Consider the following 10,971-nt stretch of genomic DNA (forward strand, 5'->3'; position numbering starts at 1 on the left):
TCGGCGCTGACTCCATCGGCTCTACTGGCTGGGAATCGGCAGCGGCTGTATGCTTGTGATCCTGCTGTTCTGTGGGGTCGGTGGGGCTGAAGGCGTCACCACGGCGAACTGTTGAGTTTGATGTTACAGCGGCCTCTGTACCGCCGGTACCGTCGTCGGAGTGGCCACAGTCCATGTCAGACGACCGCTGCAAACACTCGTCCGATGGAGCACGCCGCCGTCTCTTGTGTTTTCGAGGGGAACGCTGTTTACGGACGTGTGTTTCAGTATCCGAATGTGGGTGGATTTCTTCAGCTGCTCCGGTATCTGGAAAAAAATTGTTCAAATGGCTCTGAGCACTATGGGACTTAACATCTGTGGTCATCAGTCCTCTAGAACTTAGAACTACTTAAACCTAACTAACCTAACGACATCACACACATCCATGCCCGAGGCTGGATTCGAACCTGCGACCGTAGCAGTCGCGCGGTTCCGGACTGAGCGCCTAGAACCGCTAGACCACCGCGGCCGGCGTGTCTGGAAGAAAAGCCGCTGTCGGCACAACCCGCGGGTCAATGTCCATCCTGGCATCCACGCCTTCTTGCAAGGTCGGTCGGTGATTATCTTCAGGTGGGGCCGCCGTTGTAGAGGCCGGATCCTGTACTGCAGAATCCATCATGATCTCGCTATCGGGCGCGGCTATCGGACTAATGTGGTCAGCATCGAAAAGTGTTGCTGCCCGTGCAACTTCGGCGTAATTGAGAGGAAGGGTCGTCACCGTAGAAGAAGTCATAGATTCACCTGTCGGGATTTGAGTAAGCCGTCGTCAGAGACAATCCGCCGGGACGTGCCCTTCTTGGCCACAACGAGAGCAAGTGCGTGGCTGACCGTCATACATAATGATCGCCCTACATCCGCCGATGAAAAGATATGACGGTACATGTTTGGTCAGTTCAATTTTGATCTGTCATACCCCGTTAAGAACGGGGTACGTTGTAAAGGTGGTCCATTTTTCGGCCATATGGCTGATCACCCTGCCGTAGGGCTGGAAAGCCGCGGTGACTACGTCCGGTGGTACTTCGAAAGGGAGTTCGAAGACGCGTATCGTACGGAGGCCAAGCCCCGCGTGATCGGTAGAGACTGCCCCAATATGGCCATCAGAATGATGGTTCGCTTGTGCGCGCACGATTCTGTTGCACACTTCGTCACTTACTAACTTGACGTAGACAACACTGCCCGTGATAGAGAGACGAATACCAGTTATGCCTCGCGGTTCAATTTTAACTTCGTCCTCCGACGTATGTCTCACAAGAAGATCATACTGTAGAATTAGTGAGACTGAAGTGAGACGGAGGCTTGCAATAAACAGTCCTTCCCGCAGACCATTCGCGACTGAAGCAGTGCCCACCGCCACACGCCGTAATGTAATTTCCGGATTATAAGTGTAGATTTAGATGTAGATTATATCGCACACCAGCAAGTACAGTGAAATAACTAAAATATACAATAGTTGAGAAAAATCGACTCACGTTTGCCCATGAGTTCCATTATAGTCTTCAAAAGCTAGAGGTCGTGCATGATCGGGTTGAAAACTGATCTTGATGGTGGTTTGTCTGTATGAATGTGCCATGTTGCGTCGGTAGTGATGGACTCTAAACTAGCGACAACGCAGTAGTAAACAACTGTGGACACTCGCGACCGCGCGGACGGGACGTAAACAAGACGTCCTCGCCGCAGCGCTGCGGAAAGCAGACTGCCCATTCAGCTATCGAGGCGGATTGAAAACAGCTGAAACTATCCGGTATTGCATCAGTGCACAGGCACCGAACACTAAATGGAAACGGACACAGCCATTACTAAAATGTCCTAGAGATGACAGATGGCAGACAGTTTCATCGAAAAAACTCTTCAAAAAATGTAGTCCATCCATAGAGGACGCAACTTCCAAAACCGCCGCTCGAACGATAGCTACTTGAATATTATCCTCTGTCTGGGACCGGTACCAGGTAGTACTGATGGAAGAAACAGTGATAATCCAAGAGTAGCGCATTTCGTCAGTGGTTCCTGTAGTCGGCGTTAAAGTGTAGCGTAGGTGCACATCTAACTTCAGCTGTAGACGCCTCGTGTATGAGGTGTGGTTTACTATTAAGATTCCGAAAGCGCATGTCAAGAAATATCTTCCTTCCTCCGACGTATGTCTCACAAGAAGATCATACTGTAGAATTAGTGAGACTGAAGTGACACGGAGGCTTGCAATAAACAGTCCTTCCCGCAGACCATTCGCGACTGAAGCAGTGCCCACCGCCACACGCCGTAATGTAATTTCCGGATTATAAGTGTAGATTTAGATGTAGATTATATCGCACACCAGCAAGTACAGTGAAATAACTAAAATATACAATAGTTGAGAAAAATCGACTCACGTTTGCCCATGAGTTCCATTATAGTCTACACAACAATAGTATAGACATGTAGTTTTGTACTCGTAGAATCTGAGGCGATACCAGGTAATTATTAATTAATTCTTTGAGTTGTGTAACTTTTATTTATTTTCTAAAACTTTATACTTGCTGTATATATTCGAACCTCCATCCGGCAAAATTCGTACTTCAGTTAAAATTAAAACAGAAAAACAAGTTGAAATTGAAATTGTATTAGAAAAATATAAAATGCAGAATTAATGAAAATTAAATTCAGATTAATAACGAACATCAGTTAGGTACAATTTAAGAAACACAATTTATGCAAATATAGGATCATAAATGGACTTATATAGTATAGGAATACTTTTCACCGAGAAAAGTGATTGAATACGAACTCTATAGCGGAAATTTACATCTCTTTCTCCTTGCACACAGCAAAGTACGAAATTTCGTAATATTCACAGCAACTGTAACCTTCAAAGCAGTGTACGTTCTTTCGGACACGCATGCATGTCTTAAGGACGTTGTAATGTAAGGTAGAGACACTGTATAAACACATAGATTGTAATAATCGCCGGCCGGAGTGGCCGAGCGGTTCTAGGTGCTACAGTCTGGAGCCGCGCGACCGCTACGCTCGCAGGTTCGAATCCTGCCTCGGGCATGGATGTGTGTGATGTCCTTAGGTTAGTTAGATTTAAGTAGTTCTAAGTTCTAGGGGACTGATGACCTCAGAAGTTAAGTCCCATAGTGCTCAGAGTCATTTGAACCATTTTTTGTAATAATCATTGTAATAATGGTGTAATAATTACATTCAACTTACCCTACACATGAATAGTTTTACGACTCAGAATATGCCGCTCTTGTTGAATGACTCATGTATTCCTGCCAGTAGCAATGCTGAATTGACAATACATGAAGTAGCATGTAACAAAACTGAGACATGTCCCAAAGTGCGAGATAGGGAAGTGAGGTTCTCTGCGCACGTTGTGGCACGTCGAGGGCATTGCCGTTCTTTGCCTTGTGTCACTTTTCTTTCCGGGGTGCGGTATGGTCCGATCTTTATATGGTGCGCTTAGGGGACACTCTACAACGCTCAAAATTTTGTGGAAAGGTACCAGTACGAGGATGAGAATATTTTCGTATAAATGGTGTCATATGAGGGGCATGCATGAATGCTCGTGCGTATTGTTTAACATTTTTCATTACATCGGAAAATATGGAAGATTTACAAGAGGAAAAACCTGTAAGAATTCCCGAAGACCTGATAAGATTACGAGGGAGTGGTGCCCTTGGCCTCTATGTTTTGTACCACTACACTGTTACGAATCAGAGACTCCGTTTAGCTGTTTTGAGGGTTTATGGAGCCTGCTTTTACTCCAGATGCTTTTCATTTACATTTGTCACAATATTCACTTAAACTAGCCTCTTTAAAACGTGATTGTATGTGAGCCGTGGTAAAATTTGCTGTTTTGAAGAGCGCGCCGCAGCTCGTAGTGTGTAGCAGTCGCCCTCCGTTTCTGGCGGTGGCGCCGCTGTGGCAATCGCAGCTTTGGTGTCTCCCTCTGGTGGAAAAGGGGAAAGGTTGCCTGTTCACGTGCATAAGCTCGCCAGGGGTAGTCTGTCAGTCTCGGCGAGTATAGTCAGTTGGTCAGTCGGAGTGAGGCTAGGTCAGACTCGCGTCACCAGTTGCTGGTCTGTCTCTCGTTCACATTTGTGCGGCAGTTAGTGTCTGTCTGTCGTCGGTGTGCGAGTATGTCTGTCGTTTGGATCAAACTTTAAACCAGGGTCGCCCGGTCGGGGCAGAGTTCCTGCATCTGAGTCTGCGCGTTAGGCCGCCAGTCTATTCGAGTTGCTCGGGCAACGGTCATTGGCGGTTGGATCGGTCGGTTGGTCGGTCGCGCACTGAAACACGAGATGACTTGTCCGTGTTGAGGCGCATGTGAGGTCCCCACTTGAGTCCAGTGGGCCGCGCCGTATAGAAAGGGGTAGTGGCTTCGCGGTTGACACGAGAGCAACAGGAGTGAAACTACATCGGGCTGGCCGGGGCGAGCTGCGACGCCGTGAGACGGGAGATCGATGCGCCTTCCTGCGTCCGTTGAAGCGGCTGGCAGCGGACGGTTCGGGAGAGCGTTGGGGGTGCCGCGACAGGTCTTTGCCAGAAATCGCAGTTTATCACAAGTTAAGTGATTGGAGATATGTTGTTTCATTTACTTGTTAAATTCTACTTGTTTTCTTGGTGAGGTCACCAGCTACTTTGTTTTGGGGTCGTCCCACCATTCTTCTCCGTTTGCCCACCCGCGGGAAGGTGGTTATTTGTGAATTGGGTGGTCCGTTTCTCCCTTGGGGAGTTGGGGAGGGTTAGAGCAACCTGCGGTTCGGGTTGTTCAGTGATCCCCTGTCAATCTGCCATACGTTAATAGCCGCCTCTGTAATGTTTGTCGGATTCGGTGTTGACGAATTTATAGTATTGAGGTGTAAAGGCCGAATTCCTGAAATGTTTTTATCTTGCCTACCATCTTGCGAGGCGGTATGTGTGTAATGTAGAGCATGTTGCACATTTTATGTAAGTCTGAATTTCATGGGTTTTCTTTAGTCATTTTTATGAAGTTGCCAGCCTTCCACCGTAAGGGTCCATTTAAAAACAAATTGCGCTTTCGGTGGCAAATAATTTCTTAGTGTGAGTGTTTGTACCATTTCCATCCCTCTTACGGGTGCATAGTTAATGTTTGTGTGAGTTGTTAAAATTTTTAGTTTAAAGTAATCAGGTGTGTTGCAGATTTGCACCAGTGTAGTCTTTCAGAGGTTGTTGTGAGCGGTCGTGACTACGGCCGTGTTGAAAGGGAGCAGGCAAGCTTCTCAGCCCGAAGGCTCATACTGTTAGTATTGTTCTTTCTGCCTCTAAATAAAATTGTAACTTGATATTTCGAGGGTGCTTTTCTGCTTATAAATTTTAAATCTGTTTTTGAAAAGGGTTTTATGAATAAAATTCCTATTTGTTAAAGGTAATTTCATTTTCATCGGTTACTCCCTGGCAACACTCCCACGCTCACCTAGTGTGATTAAATGTGATAATGTTCTTGATGAGTCGCTAGTAAATAAAGTAAATTCTTTAAGAACAGATTTTGAATGTAAATTCACGGTTCAGTATGAAATGATAGTTCGTGTACGGTCATAGGTTCATGATGAAATTGCTGAGAGCTAATGTTGTGTACATAGTTCCCCGTAGTCAGCGCGTACACATCTTTCCCGCTAGAGCGCGCCCCGCTAAATGCAACAGCGCGGGCGCAGCGCTCGTCCGTCTCCGCACTACACTTAGAGGCGGACCGAATTCTGCTTCCGCCGATCCGCGTGTTAATACGTCACGCAGCCAATGAGATTGCTGCTAACGTAGAACCTTTTCTCCTCGCGGATCACACTCGCGCAGTGATACCTGAACGCGCGATGTATTATAACGAGTGTACAGACCTCTGATGAGTCAGTCTGCATCAGTCTGCATCAGTCTGCATCAGTCTGCATCAGTCTGCATCAGTCTGCATCAGTCTGCATCAGTCTGCACCAGTCTGCATCAGTCTGCACCAGTCTGCACCAGTCTGCACCAGTCTGCACCAGTCTGCACCAGTCTGCACCAGTCTGCACCAGTCTGCACCAGTCTGCACCAGTCTGCACCAGTCTGCACCAGTCTGCACCAGTCTGCACCAGTCTGCACCAGTCTGCACCAGTCTGCACCAGTCTGCACTAGTCTATAGTCAAGTTTCAGTCTGCGCCTAATAAGATTATCATAATCCTGTACACAGCCATGAAGATAAATGAATAGACACTTTGTCGAGTATCAGAGATATGTGAGAATAACATTAACTTACCAAGAGAACTTCAGATTGTCAATTGTAAATAGCATCCAGTATGAAGTTACGTAATGTTTACGCTTTTTTATTATTTTAATAAATGTGTGTGAAAATTAATCACTTTCTGTTTAAAGTTGGTCACCGTCAATCTGCTACTCTAAGCGTGCAAGTGGCATTTCTATCGTCTGACCTAACGGCAGAAGGTAAACACGCCACGATAAGACCACCAGACATATTGCTGACACTCGCCTACTTCGTTAGAGCGACAAGTCAAATAATCTGATGGTGTGTGTACCGAAGGTCTTACAGTACGCACACCACAGCTAACTCCCAAAAACACTGTCGCAGACCGAAAGAAAACATAAAAACATTAAATTTTCGTCGTAAGTTAGAAACAGATAAAACAATGTCCTTCATATTATATTCGTATCTATCAATTAAGAATATACTAAAAATTAACAATTCTGTTCGTACGAAATCTGCTGAAAATTAATTATACATGTGTTCAAAGGCAATGAATTTAATAATATAGATTCTCTGGTAACCTGTGACAAGCCTAAAAAGGTTTGATTACAATCACGAATTCAACTGTCTAACAAAATTGATCATGTTCGCATGAGAGCAAATTGCTTTCTAGGAATTCAAAAGTTCACTCATAAAAACCTTTATTGTAACTGAAAAACACTAAACTGTGGACGTCTACAGTATTAATTTTAATTTGCTGACGATGTCAACTCACAATGTCATCGCCGGACTTTAACTACCGTCGTCAGGGTGTATACAATACTGATGCCTTACATTTCAAAAGACATTACACATCGAGAGTGTCAACACAAATTTCATAAATTTCATCTTTGAAACTGCATATATATATATATATATATATATATATATATATATATATATATATATATATATATATATATTGTGTGTGTGTGTGTGTGTGTGTGTGTCTGTGTCTGCTTTATAACGGAAGAGAAGATGTTCACGTGCCGTAATATTTAAGAGACAGCACAATTATGATTAGAGAATATCATTTAACAGTGGCCTTTGTACCCTATACAAAGAGTGATACACAGTAACTGAAATTAAAGGCAAAAGATTGCGTTAGATAGAGAACGTCATGAGAGCACTGCCAAAAAGAATTACCATAGGAGTTACAGAACTTCCCACTGGACGACTGCATTTTGGACGTCCACGTACAGGGCATTTCGTAAATATTGAAAGCGATTTAGAAACATCATCAAAAGGTGGAGACTGAAAAATTACTTCTGAGAACAGCGAACAGTGGCCGAACGTTTTTGATTGTGCAGAGGAGAATGCTCATGGATTATAAGGCTTAAAAAATATTAATAATGGCAAATGTTGCTAGAGGATTCTAGATGCGTACTAAAACGAATATAAAATGATAAATGGGTCTGACAGTGTGACGTTGTCGCTCTAGCACAAGATAACATCGGCATGAGGAAGTAAACTGCAGGTGGGAAAGAACTGGGCCAAGCCCGGCGTGGAACTGTTTGTATGGAAATCTGGATGGTCGATCGGGCATGCGATGACCCACTTATAAGACACTGACCAGCTGCGAGGTGAGACCTTGCGAGGCAGTGCTAGAAGTAACGGCGTACTGACATTGTTCTGAAGTTGATCGAAAATAAGTGCTGACATACACTCGTAGAGTATGCTGATACAAAGTTTCGTACTTAGCAATCATATACAACCGCTCGCTTGTCCAAAAATCCGTATCTAAAAACTGGGAAGTTGCGCTATCACATCAATACGCAAGAATGAAAATAGTAGTCCGCTGAATTACAGACCCATATCGCGAACGTCGATCTATAGTAGGATTTTGGAACATATGCTGTGTTATAAAATTATGGATAACCTTGAGGAAAACGACCGAGTGGGGTAGTAGGGCTGTGGTTTGCACACTGGACTGGCATTCGGTAGGATGACGGTTCAAACTGGCGTCCGGACAACCCGAGTTAGGTTTTCTGTGATTTTCGTAAATCGCTCCAGATAAATCCTGGGATGGTACCTTCGAAAAGCTACAGCTGATGTCGTTCTCCATCCTTCCTTAACCCGAGTTGCGCTCTGTCTCTTATGAACTCATTGTATTATATATTACTGAGCTTCTCAAACAATTAAGTTCAGCTTCTTTCGGTCTTCGTATAATCGCTAGGCTTGGTATAGATAGATCAGCCTTCTAACGTACTTTGCGTATTTCCACTCAGTAATGTCTTATGGAATAGTTTTCTAGGGTAACTCACCTCTTAGACATAAAGTATTGATTGCACAAAAGAGAGCAGTGAGAATAATTAGTGGTGTTCACCCAAGGACGTTATGTAGGCACCTTTTCAAGGAGTTAGGTATTTTAACTGCACCATCAGAGTACATACATTCGCTAATGAAATTCGTTATAAATAATCCATCTCAATTCGCGAAGAACAGTGATGTTCATACGTACAACACTTGAGGAAAAAATGACCTTTCCTATCCGTTATTGAAGCTGTCAGTTGCTTAAAAAGGAGTACATTCTTCAGCAACAGAAATCTTTGATCATTTGCTCAACAACATAAAGTGTCTGGCAGGTAGCAGATCAAGTTTTAAATTTAGCTTAAAATCATTTCTTTTGGACAACTCCTTCTATTCCGTAGTCAATTTTCTGTTTCAGAACTCATAAAAAAGTACCTCTAAATGCAGTTGCATGTGTAGAACTAAAAATTTCAGTAATATTAATATTAGCACTAGTCATGTGTGTATGTAAATATTGTAATCTGACTTGTTCCACATCACATCGATAAAATAATCGTGAAAATGATCTACGGAACATGACATAACTAAACTACATTAAACACTAATCTCCTCTCTCGAAGGAAACGATTTGTTTACAAACAGACAACACGGATTGAGAAACTCTCGCTTTTGTGAAACTCCACTATCTATGTTATCGACAGGGGATATCAAATTGTTTCCATATTTTTAGACTTTCAGCAGGCTATTGACACCGTTCCTCACAAGCGACTTCTAATCAAATTCCCACGACCGCCCCCTTTTTTCCAGTTTTTGATTTGGTCTTACCTTTTATGCCTTTATTGTGGGTGTTTAATGTCCATTATTTTATAATTTGATTCCCCTGACTGGATCCGTTCTTTTTTAACAGACCCTCTTTCTTCTGTGACTCACTTCGGAATCGCTGTTTGGTTCCAAACTCCTGTCAATCAGTCAATCAATCTAATCAAATTGAGTGTCTATGGAGTATCATTTCGGATGTGCGACTGGATTCGTGATTTCATGTCAGAAAGGTCAAAGTTAGTAGTAACAGACGGAAAGTCATCCAGTAAAATAGAAGTAATATCTGATGTTCTTCAAGGAAGCGTTATAGGCCCTCTGCTGTTTCAAATGTACTCAAACGGTTCAGGAGACAGTCTGAGCAGTCCTCTTAGACTGTTTGCTGATGGTTTACTATTTATCGTCTTATAAAGTCATCAGATGTTTAAAAAAACTGCAAAACGATCTAGACGAGATATATGTACGGAGTCAAAAGTGACAATTCACTCTAAGTAACGAAAAGTATGAGCTCATTCACCTGAGTACTAAAAGGAATCAGCTAAATTTCAGTTAGACGATTAATGATACAAATATAAATGCTGTAAACTCAGCTAAATACTTAGGGATTACAGTTACGAAAAAATTAAATTGGAACGATCACAAAGATAATGATGGGGGGAAGGCCAGCCAAAGACTGCGAGTTACTGGTAGAACACTTCTAAAATGCAACAGGTCTACTAAAGAGACTGCTTACACTACGCTTGTCCGCTATGTTCTGGAATACTGCTGTGCGGTGTGGGGTCCTCAGATAGAATTGACAAAGGGCATCGAAAAAGTTCAGGGCGACAGCTATTAAAACGAAGACGATTTTCGTTGCGGCAGGATATTCTCACGAAATTTCAACCACCAGCTTTCTCCTCCGAGTGTTAATATACAGGATATGTCAAAAAGAATCATCCGATTTGGCACGTCTATATTTCTGAAATTAAACAGTGAATTTTGTTTTTTGACAAACGGGAAACACAAAAAGTTTTACCGAGCGAGGTGGCGCTGTGGCTAGACACTGGACTCGCATTCGGGAGGACGACGGTTCAATCCCGCGTCCGGCCATCCTGATTTAGGTTTTCCGTGATTTCCATAATCGCTCAAGGCAAATGCCGGGATGGTTCCTTTCAAAGGGCACGGCCGACTTCCTTCATCGTCCTTCCCTAATCCGATGAGACCGATGACCCCGCTGTCTGGTCTCCTTCCCCAAACAACCCAACCCAACAAAAAGTTTTCTTTTTTCATACCTTTTCATAGGTGTTCAATATGCCCCTTGAGGTGCATGGCATTTGTCAATGTGGTATGGAAATTGTTCCCACACTGCAGGGAGCATGTCTCGATTGACAGCTTCCACAGCTGCTGTTATACGGTGTCTCAGCTCATTGATTGTTGTTGGTAACGGTGGCACATAAACAGAATCTTTTGGAAACCCCCACAAGAAATAATCACATAAAGTCAGGTCCGGTGACATTAGAGGCCAATAATGTAATGCTGAATGATTTGGTACAGTGCGACCGAGACATAGTTTAATAATACTTTGACTTAAAAATTCCCGCATTTCCAGATAGCAATATGGCGGTGGCCCATCCCGTTGGTAAATGAAGTGGTTCGAATCAGTCTCCAACTGCTGGAAG

Source organism: Schistocerca piceifrons, chromosome 8, assembly GCF_021461385.2.
Source record: "Schistocerca piceifrons isolate TAMUIC-IGC-003096 chromosome 8, iqSchPice1.1, whole genome shotgun sequence".
NCBI lineage: Eukaryota > Metazoa > Arthropoda > Insecta > Orthoptera > Acrididae > Schistocerca > Schistocerca piceifrons.